This window comes from Schistocerca gregaria, chromosome X (assembly GCF_023897955.1).
Source record: "Schistocerca gregaria isolate iqSchGreg1 chromosome X, iqSchGreg1.2, whole genome shotgun sequence".
Lineage (NCBI taxonomy): Eukaryota > Metazoa > Arthropoda > Insecta > Orthoptera > Acrididae > Schistocerca > Schistocerca gregaria.
Genome location: NC_064931.1, coordinates 186,381,539 through 186,390,587, shown reverse-complemented (window position 1 = coordinate 186,390,587; position 9,049 = coordinate 186,381,539). Strand labels below are relative to the sequence as shown.

General features: G+C 40.5%; 1 non-coding gene across 1 annotated transcript; it reads left to right on the top strand.

Moving 5' to 3' along the window:
* The first annotated feature begins 350 nt into the window (after positions 1–350).
* Trnas-cga (transfer RNA serine (anticodon CGA)) lies at positions 351–425 on the top strand. The gene has a single exon. It is a non-coding gene; the product is annotated as a tRNA-Ser (tRNA).
* The last annotated feature ends 8,624 nt before the right edge of the window (positions 426–9,049 follow it).

Genomic DNA, 9,049 nt, shown 5'->3' with positions numbered 1-9,049 from the left:
TACCAACTGAGCTACCGAAGCACGACTCACGCCCGGTACTCACAGCTTTACTTCTGCCAGTACCTCGTCTCCTACCTTCCAAACTTTGCAGAAGCTCTCCTGCGAAACTTGCAGAACTAGCACTCCTGAAAGAAAGGATATTGTGGAGACATGGCTTAGCCACAGCCTGGGGGATGTGAAAATCTCATTCTGGAAACATCCCCCAGGCTGTGGCTAAGCCATGTCTCCACAATATCCTTTCTTTCAGGAGTGCTAGTTCTGCAAGTTTCGCAGGAGAGCTTCTGCAAAGTTTGGAAGGTAGGAGACGAGGTACTGGCAGAAGTAAAGCTGTGAGTACCGGGCGTGAGTCGTGCTTCGGTAGCTCAGTTGGTAGAGCACTTGCCCGCGAAAGGCAAAGGTCCCGAGTTCGAGTCTCGGTCGGGCACACAGTTTTAATCTGCCAGGAAGTTTCATATCAGCGCACACTCCGCTGCAGAGTGAAAATCTCATTCTGGGTTACACATTTTACTTGATAGTAGCTTGCCCGGTGTCGGCAGATAAAGACGATATTGCAGTGCCTGTGCAGTTCCGAATGGCGATGCATGTCCCAAGGTATAGGCACTGCGGTGGCTACAGCCATACGGGAATATACATGGATATACGAGCACAGGTTGTAGACACGTGGTTGACGACATATGGAAGTTTACGTGTGGCTTGCTGTGAATCATGCATGGATAGCCAAATGGCAAGGCGACCGCTCGCAATAAGTGGCACAAATTTCACTGTCGTCATTCCATTCTACAGCTGATGGTTGTCCATATTATCAACTCCCAGTACATTTAATGTAGTTAGCATGAGTTCCGTAATCGAATACTATCTGGTTGTTTCATTTGTTTGTGTGCAATTTTTTGTATTTTCCACGTCTTCTGTGACAGAGATACTTGGAGTCTTTATACTGATTTTTGTAAGAGGTTATTCTAGCTAGAGCTAATTGGAGTGATGATAACTTATTAATTGCAAAATGATGTTTTCCACGCTAAATCCGTTACAAATCGGGGGAATGCTTATTTCCTTCGAAATTCCCACCGTTTCGCTGCCGACAGAGACAACTATTTGTGGAAGAGCGACGAGTGCAGTTTGGTTAGGCACGCCGTGAGAGCTTAGCGGCACCATCGGTGAAGTGTATCGCTGCACGGAGTCGCCTCTGTCATTAAGTCAAAGAGTTTTATAAGCCTATTCATTGTGCCCAGCAACGGCAAAAAAGGGGCGCGCGTCCAGCACGTAGCAGCTAGAGGACTCGCAACCATATCATTAAGACAGGGATTACATTTGTGGAGGAAGAGACATTACGGGAGAGGGGACGCGGACTTATCATTATCCTGGGGTCTACTTTTTGTGGCAGGACTGCAACTATCCGTTCAGAATACGTCGCGTCTCTGTCCCAGTCCTTTGTCACTCGGCAGCGCAGCACGCTTCGGTTCGAGTCCCACGGCTACAGACACCAAACTAAAGTAAGTATTTTTCCTTCATACCCATTGTAAGGGTCGTCATTAAATAAGTTATTACAAGGGAACCTCTAATGGTGACGTCATCGAATATGTTTGTCTACAGTTCAGAAAGGAGTCTAGAACTTTTGTTAACTACTTGTTGCCGAGACGATCAAGACAACGAATAGCACCACCATGGTGATATGGAAGAGCTGATGAGATTCAGGACCCAGCCTACCATACTTTTGTCAAATATCGGAACAATGTTGTGGATTATTTTATATATGCATGTAACGGACCTGGCTCTTGTTGAACGAATAATTTCAGAGGCGTAACTAGAGAGCTTGTTGCTGGAGTAATCGAGCCTTGAATACATATAGTATCGAGTATAGAGACTTGCGATAATGTAATTAACTATAGTTAAGATTTAATTATTTAATTATTTAATATTTAATAAGTTTATGTACTATAGTTAAGATTTGAAATAAAAACTTTGAGGTTCGCCGATGACATTGTAATTCTGTCAGAGACAGCAAAGGACTTGGAAGACCAGTTGAACGGAATGGACAGTGTCTTGAAAGGAGGGTATAAGATGAACATCAACAAAAGCAAAACGAGGATAATGGAATGTAGTCGAATTTAGTCGGGTGATGCTGAGGGAATTAGATTAGGAAATGAGACACTTAAAGTAGTAAAGGAGTTTTGCTATTTGGGGAGCAAAATAACTGATGATGGTCGAAGTAGAGAGGATATAAAGTACAGATTTTAGTGTCAGGAAGTCGTTTCTGAAAGTATTTGTATGGAGTGTAGCCAGGTATGGAAGTGAAACGTGGACGATAAATGGTTTAGAAAAGAAGGGAATAGAAGCTTTCGAAATGTGGTGTTACAGAAGAATGCTGAAGATTAGGTGGGTAGATCACATAACTAATAAGGAGGTATTGAATAGAATTGGGGAGAAGAGGAGTTTGTGGCACAACTTGACTAGAAGAAGGGATCTATTGGTAGGACATGTTCTGAGGCATCAAGGGATCACGAATTTAGTACTGGAGGACAGCGTGGAGGGAAAAAAATCGTAGAGGGAGACCAAGAGATGAATACACTAAGCAGATTCAGAAGGATGTAGGCTGCAGTAGGTACTGGGAGATGAAGAAGCTTGCACAGTATAGAGTAGCATGGAAAGCTGCATCAAACCAGTCTCAGGACAGAAGACCACAACAACAACAACAACAACAGTTAAGATTTCTGTGAGAAATAGTAGTTAACAGTTCAGGCACAACGAACTGGCTTATGATTTACATAAAATGTATTCTCAGTTTCGAATGCGAACACCCATCAAGTTTAATTGGAATGACGATAATGGAAATTTGTGCAGGAACGGGACTGCTTTAGCTATCCAGTGCACGATTCACAACCAGACCCAAAATTCCATGTGTCGTCGTTCCTAGGTCCTCATGTGTAAAACACATTATGTAATTTCCGTATACGGGAGGACACTTTAATTGAATGTCGCCGCCTCATATCGGCAGATAAATACGATATTGTAGTGTCTGTGTTGAAGGATGCAATGTTCCTTCGGACATGCGTGTATCATTCTTCTTAACAACACAGGCGCTCCTGTATCGTATTTGACTGTCGATTGTTTGATGTATCTGTTCACGCTTTAGTCTTTAGGTAACGGAAATTAGTGTATCAACAAGTGAATTAAAATAGTACTGATCTTTGTACAAATATACCCGTATTCGTATTCTGGATCACTGATCTACGCTGTTGCAGCGGCATTCGACCCAGAGGTTGCCATTTCGAATCCTGGTGAGCGAAGAAAGTTTAATCACCATCATTTAGCCACAGGAGAAGGAAAGGTGTTGATGTAGAGTTCCTGATCGTTACACTATGCGCCAGTGTCATTGGTTACATTGTCAATCTCTCTTCACAGTGTCCTACAGAACGAGGGCATATGATAGTGTAGATGTCCAATCGTCTTCTGGTTGGGACTTTCTAAGTTTAGAGACTCATTTGGTGCTGTTTGAGAGGGGTAGTCTGTAGGCTGTGTGGGAGCTTCATCCTCTCTTTATTAACTCTTATCGACGTCGAAAGCAGAAACATTACACTCATTCATCACAGTAAACAGTTACATTTAAGACACAACACATGCTTAGCAAAGGAAAGCTACCACATATGTAGATGTTTTGATGACAACAAAGAAGGATTTTGGATACAGAAGAACAGTACCTGCAGGAACGATTAGTAATATCAAAGGCAGTAGAAGAACGCTGTGCGAAAGTAAGAATTCATGAGGCCAGATTCAACGAACACATTTATCTTCGAATAAAAGTCTTACATTCGTAGGAAAAAAAATGGGACCCAAAAGCTCTCAAAACTGAGATGCAGAAAGCGTGCAATGCAATACCAAGAGCATCTGGTACAACAGCAGGAATAATTTCGGAATAGCACGCATCATCATTTGAAGACCACACAAGGAAAGAACTGCGAAATAAATCAATAACGAAACATAGCTAAATTTAATGACAGGAAACGCTGTAGAATTCCCTTAAAGTCGTAGAGAACTGAGATGAAATAGACTGAGGCAATATTAACGGGCATCTGAATGGCTACATCATCAACCTACGACACTTGAACCTCCACAAACATGGAAATGTACTCAAAAAATGCAATCTATTAGTAACAATCATAGAAAACAGACAATCCGTTGAGCATTGTGATTTATGTGTGTCGGTACACGCTTCAGATATTTCTATTGCTAGCTGGAGTCAGTTTCGGAACACTTCACATCCCGACACAGTCGCAATAAAAATATACTTCAACAGCTACTGCTTTTCCAGTGATTTTTACGTAGACGTAGCCGAGCTCTCTACGAGGATGACGTTATATACAAACATATACCTATAGTGTCTGACGTCGAACGAAAATCAGATAAATTTAACATTTTCATTCCTTGCATTCTTCACCATTTAGTATCTTTTTGCCCTTTATATCAATTGTGTCTGGTTCTCAAGTTTGTATAATAAATATATTTGTAGTGGTATTTGAACTCTGTCATGATTAATACTAAAGCATAATATGTACGGATAACTGAAGGCAGCAGTGCATGAAGCATAGATGAGTGTTTAGCCCAGAATTCATTTACTCATCTTTATAATTAACTATTGTGTTATTATGTAAGTTTTTCATATTCGGAGAAGCGTGGATGTAGCAATAACATATAATGTCACTGAGAATCGGCTCACTTGAAGATGGAGCTGCAAAACTTCGCAATATCTAAGTAAATAAAAGTTTTGCGTGTCAAAGTGGTTTTTGCACACATTTACCTTCATTTACCACAGTCGTGGGTAGATGGCAATGAACAGAACTAATTTCGAATTTTTATTTGGAAACCTGCGTCATTAGCTTATGTGAATACGTGGAACATACGGGCCTTTTAATCTTTGACAAATATCAGTCTTTGACATAGCTTGAACATACAAGCCAGTGAAGACTGGTAGTGAAAGCAGATCTCTCTGATACTCTGAGAAATCATTCGATTTTAAAAACCAACTACGCTGGACCTGGGGACATAAACTCACCCCTAATTGTTGAGAGCTTGCGCTTGCAGTTTCGCGAAAACGTCCTCTCTAAGTCGACAACTGTCTGCAGTGTTCACAATGGTTAAATTAAATTGCTTTCCTGGTGCGGCGTAATATACATGATCCACCCCTCTCCCCCCGCCTTTGAAACCTGACTGGATGATAAGCTAACACCGAAGGCTTAATCGGACTACAAAACCATACGTTACATATTCCTCTTTTCCCAGCACTTGTTCATCTTCTCCCTCTGTCTCCTGTTTCTTTCTCTTGTAAATATTAATTCTGATTCTTGACTTTCTTGTTCTTGCTCTTGTAGGCTCCTACACTTTGTGGCAGATTGAAGGTGTGAACCAGACAGGGACTCGAACCCAGAATCTTCCCTTTCGCGGGCCTAGTTCTTTCTGACTGTGCTATCGAGTCGCGACCCACAAAACGCCCTCAGTTTCGCTTCCGCTAGTACTTGTCTCCCACTTTCCAAACTCACAGAAGCTCTCCTGCATACCTCACTGGACAAACGCTCCTGGAAGAAAGAATACAGCGGAGAAATAGCTTAGCCACAGCCTATGCCAGAATCCCTGATAACTTGCAATGCTCCTGCCAGCGTTCAGCTGCGAAGAGCATACGGCTACAGGTGAAAACAATAGTCATCCATAAAACTATGACAACACTCAGACGTTGCCATAGGGACGTATAAATAATAGCGTTCCATGGTTGGTTCAAGTAGATGCGCGAAGATGCCGCGTCGAGCCTCTTGCAGCTGTCAGGTATCTTCTTCCCCCGACTGTACAATAGGAGCTGAATATTTAAATCTGCAACGGAGAGTTCCCAATTCCTAGTCTCCTTGGTAAAGAGAAACTGAGTCAGACCGGATGCCGAACCTAGCTTATTACCTTTCGCGGGCAACACCCTTACCCAGTGAATTATATTGGCACGACTCATAACACGCCCCCAAAAAATATTTTTCTCATATTTCTGTTACCTAGAACACTGTAGGAAACATTTTCCCGAAATACAGAAATAGTTATAGAGTTAATCTGTTTTATGTCAAAAAATTTAATATTCGCTTTACCATTACCTGTGGTGCTATGTATGTGTTTCGATGAAATTTTGCTTCATTTCTCAGCAAATCTACTATTTTTCTTACGATATACTTTTCAGGTGTGTCTACTTTATCCTGTGAGGAGCTCATTTTCAAACACTCATAGGCAGACATACAGTCTGGTTTTTTAACTGTACAACAATTTTGTGTTCTCCTTCTTCAAGTTATTTAAACTCCGTAAGTTTATTTATGTTTCTGCGTACTTTGAGATATGTCTGATATTTTTATGGAATTTTATTTTCATCAAAAGTTGTTAGGCCCATCAAATTCACTTACGTCTTTAAAATATTCATTTGGTTAATTTCTTCCAGTTATTTTCTCCAAGTACTGTAAAATCTTCTGTTGATCTCAGAATACCAGCTAATTACATTTTTTCTTAAATACTTTAAACATAAAGTATCTTAAAACATTTCTTTCACTTACACACGTTTTGGCTCATTGGTTAAGTTTTCCCAAACATTTTACTTTGCATTTTGTGTTTCTTTGATGGTACAAATTACTTTACTGTGAGACAAAAGTCGTTTAGTAGTTTTGCCTGTTGTCTTACGTTCTGCTGAGCCAAATGTCATATCTTAAAAATCAATAAACGGTAATTTTTTGTTTAACATTTTAAGAAAAATTATGAATTTGAATTTAATTTGCCTTATAACGGAATATTGAACCACTTATTGAGATTGTAATTATCATTGCATCGTATTTTGTCAAGGTATACCTCACATTCCGTTGGTTTTTAAAAATCGTCATTGTTCACCGCCAAGTATTGCTATAAATATTTTTTTATTTCGTCTGGTTTCAGTCTTCAGACTACCATTATTTATGCTGTATACGAAAGCAAAGAGAACATGAAATTTATTTGATATTTAACTGTTGTCTTACGTTCTGCTGAGCCAAATGTCGCGTTTTAAAAATCAATAAACGGTAATTTGTTGTTTAACATTTTAAGAAAAATTATGGTGTACACGCGCACTAAAACTCAGACAATGGGATGTCACATACTCACATAAAACATTTAAAACAGTGCACCAATTGATGTAAACCTTAAGGCATCGAACAGTATAAACTTCCACCATCAGTAAAGTTTAAGTCTTCTGGGTTGTTAAGCAGCGTCATATTTCCTTCTAAAATAATCGACGTTTCGACCCCTCTGCTGGGTGCTTCTTCAGGATGTTTCGGTGTCCACTATTTCTAGAGTGTTCTAGCAATAATGGACACCGAAACATCCAGAAGAAGATCCCAGCATAGGGATCGAAACGTCGATTATCTTAGAAGGAAATATGACGCTGCCTAACAACCCACAAGACTTTAACTTTGGTGACAACGGCCACGAAAGCCAGCAGACTTCCATCAGAAGTAACTGAAAAAAATACGACACAAAGTAGGAGGACTGAGAGAGTTCAAACTTACAACGAAGTACTTAAGTACGATTCATTTATACAGTTTACCTGCTATCATGTAGTAAAATATATTACATTGTCAATAATATAACATTGTAAACACTTTCGATTTCCTTTCTGTGTATACAGTCCGGTTCTAACATTATGAGTGGGGGTACTCAGCATACTGGCGACTTCACATCTGATGGATGGTTCAAATGGCTCTGAGCACTATGGGACTTAACAGCTGTGGTCATCAGTCCCCTAGAACTTAGAACTACTTAAACCTAACTAACCTAAGGACATCACACACATCCATGCCCGAGGCAGGATTCGAACCTGCGACCGTAGCAGTCGCGCGGTTCCGGACTGCGCGCCTAGAACCGCGAGACCACCGCGGCCGGCACATCTGATGGAATCAGCGAGCAGTTCCTATGGCTTGAGCCGTCATTTACTGTTGCAATTTCCACAGTTTGTACCTAATACCATTAATAGTTTACTATGCATACAACTATATCGCTACAAATCGTCAACCAATATACCAAAGACTAAGTTCAATATTTCCCTTCAGTAACTAGAACCTAAAAGTTACTGTGCATAATTATTACGTTTAGCCAGCGACTTCTCATACATATGAATGTATTTTCTTGTACTTCACTTACACTGAAACTAAAGTGTATCCCTCTAAGATCGCTATAAAAAGAAAGCAACGTGCATATAAAACGTAAGTTCTTATTACAGTACACAGATGAAAATAAATAAGTATAACTCGCTGCTCATTTGCTCTTCATTACTTATAACGCTAATACTGTAATACATATAATATGCTATCGCATACAACGTATAGATTGTTAGGTTTTTATATTTGCCTGTTAGATATAGTTATAAGAGGCAGTCAAATGAAAACGAGATAGGTGGAAAAACAGTAAGTAAGCTGTTTAATTATTTCAAACGTAATCGCCATTGCTGTTGGTATGTCTACCTAATGTGAGACAAAACGGTCAACGCCTTCATGGAAAAATGTCTGCTGTTGCCTACTGATACAAAATTGTACCCAGGCGTGCACCTCTTCGCCCCAAATCGACGGTCACGAATCTCTTTCTTCAGGGCTCCAGATGTATGGAAATCTCATGGGGAGAGATCGGGATTGTATGGAGAATGTGTAAGTGCTTCTCAGTGAAACGTTTGCAGAGTAGTCAAAACAACTTGCCAGCAAAATGGCTGCCAGTGTGTTGCCAAGATTGTTTAGACTACGCTGCAGAAGTTTTGTCTGGGAAGCCCTTACACATCCTCCATACAGCCTCATTCTCTCCTCATGCGATTTCCAAATTCATCGCTGTCGGTTTGTTTTGGCTGAAAATCTGCATGCCTGGGTACAATCATGGTTCTGATGGTTCCGTACGCAAACGGCATTGCCACAGCGGTAACATCAGTTTCCGTCAGATTAACAAAGTTAGCAATGTCGAGCTTGGCTAGTACTTGGATGGGTCACTGTCCGGATATTTCGAGTTCTGTTGGCTAGCAGGTTGC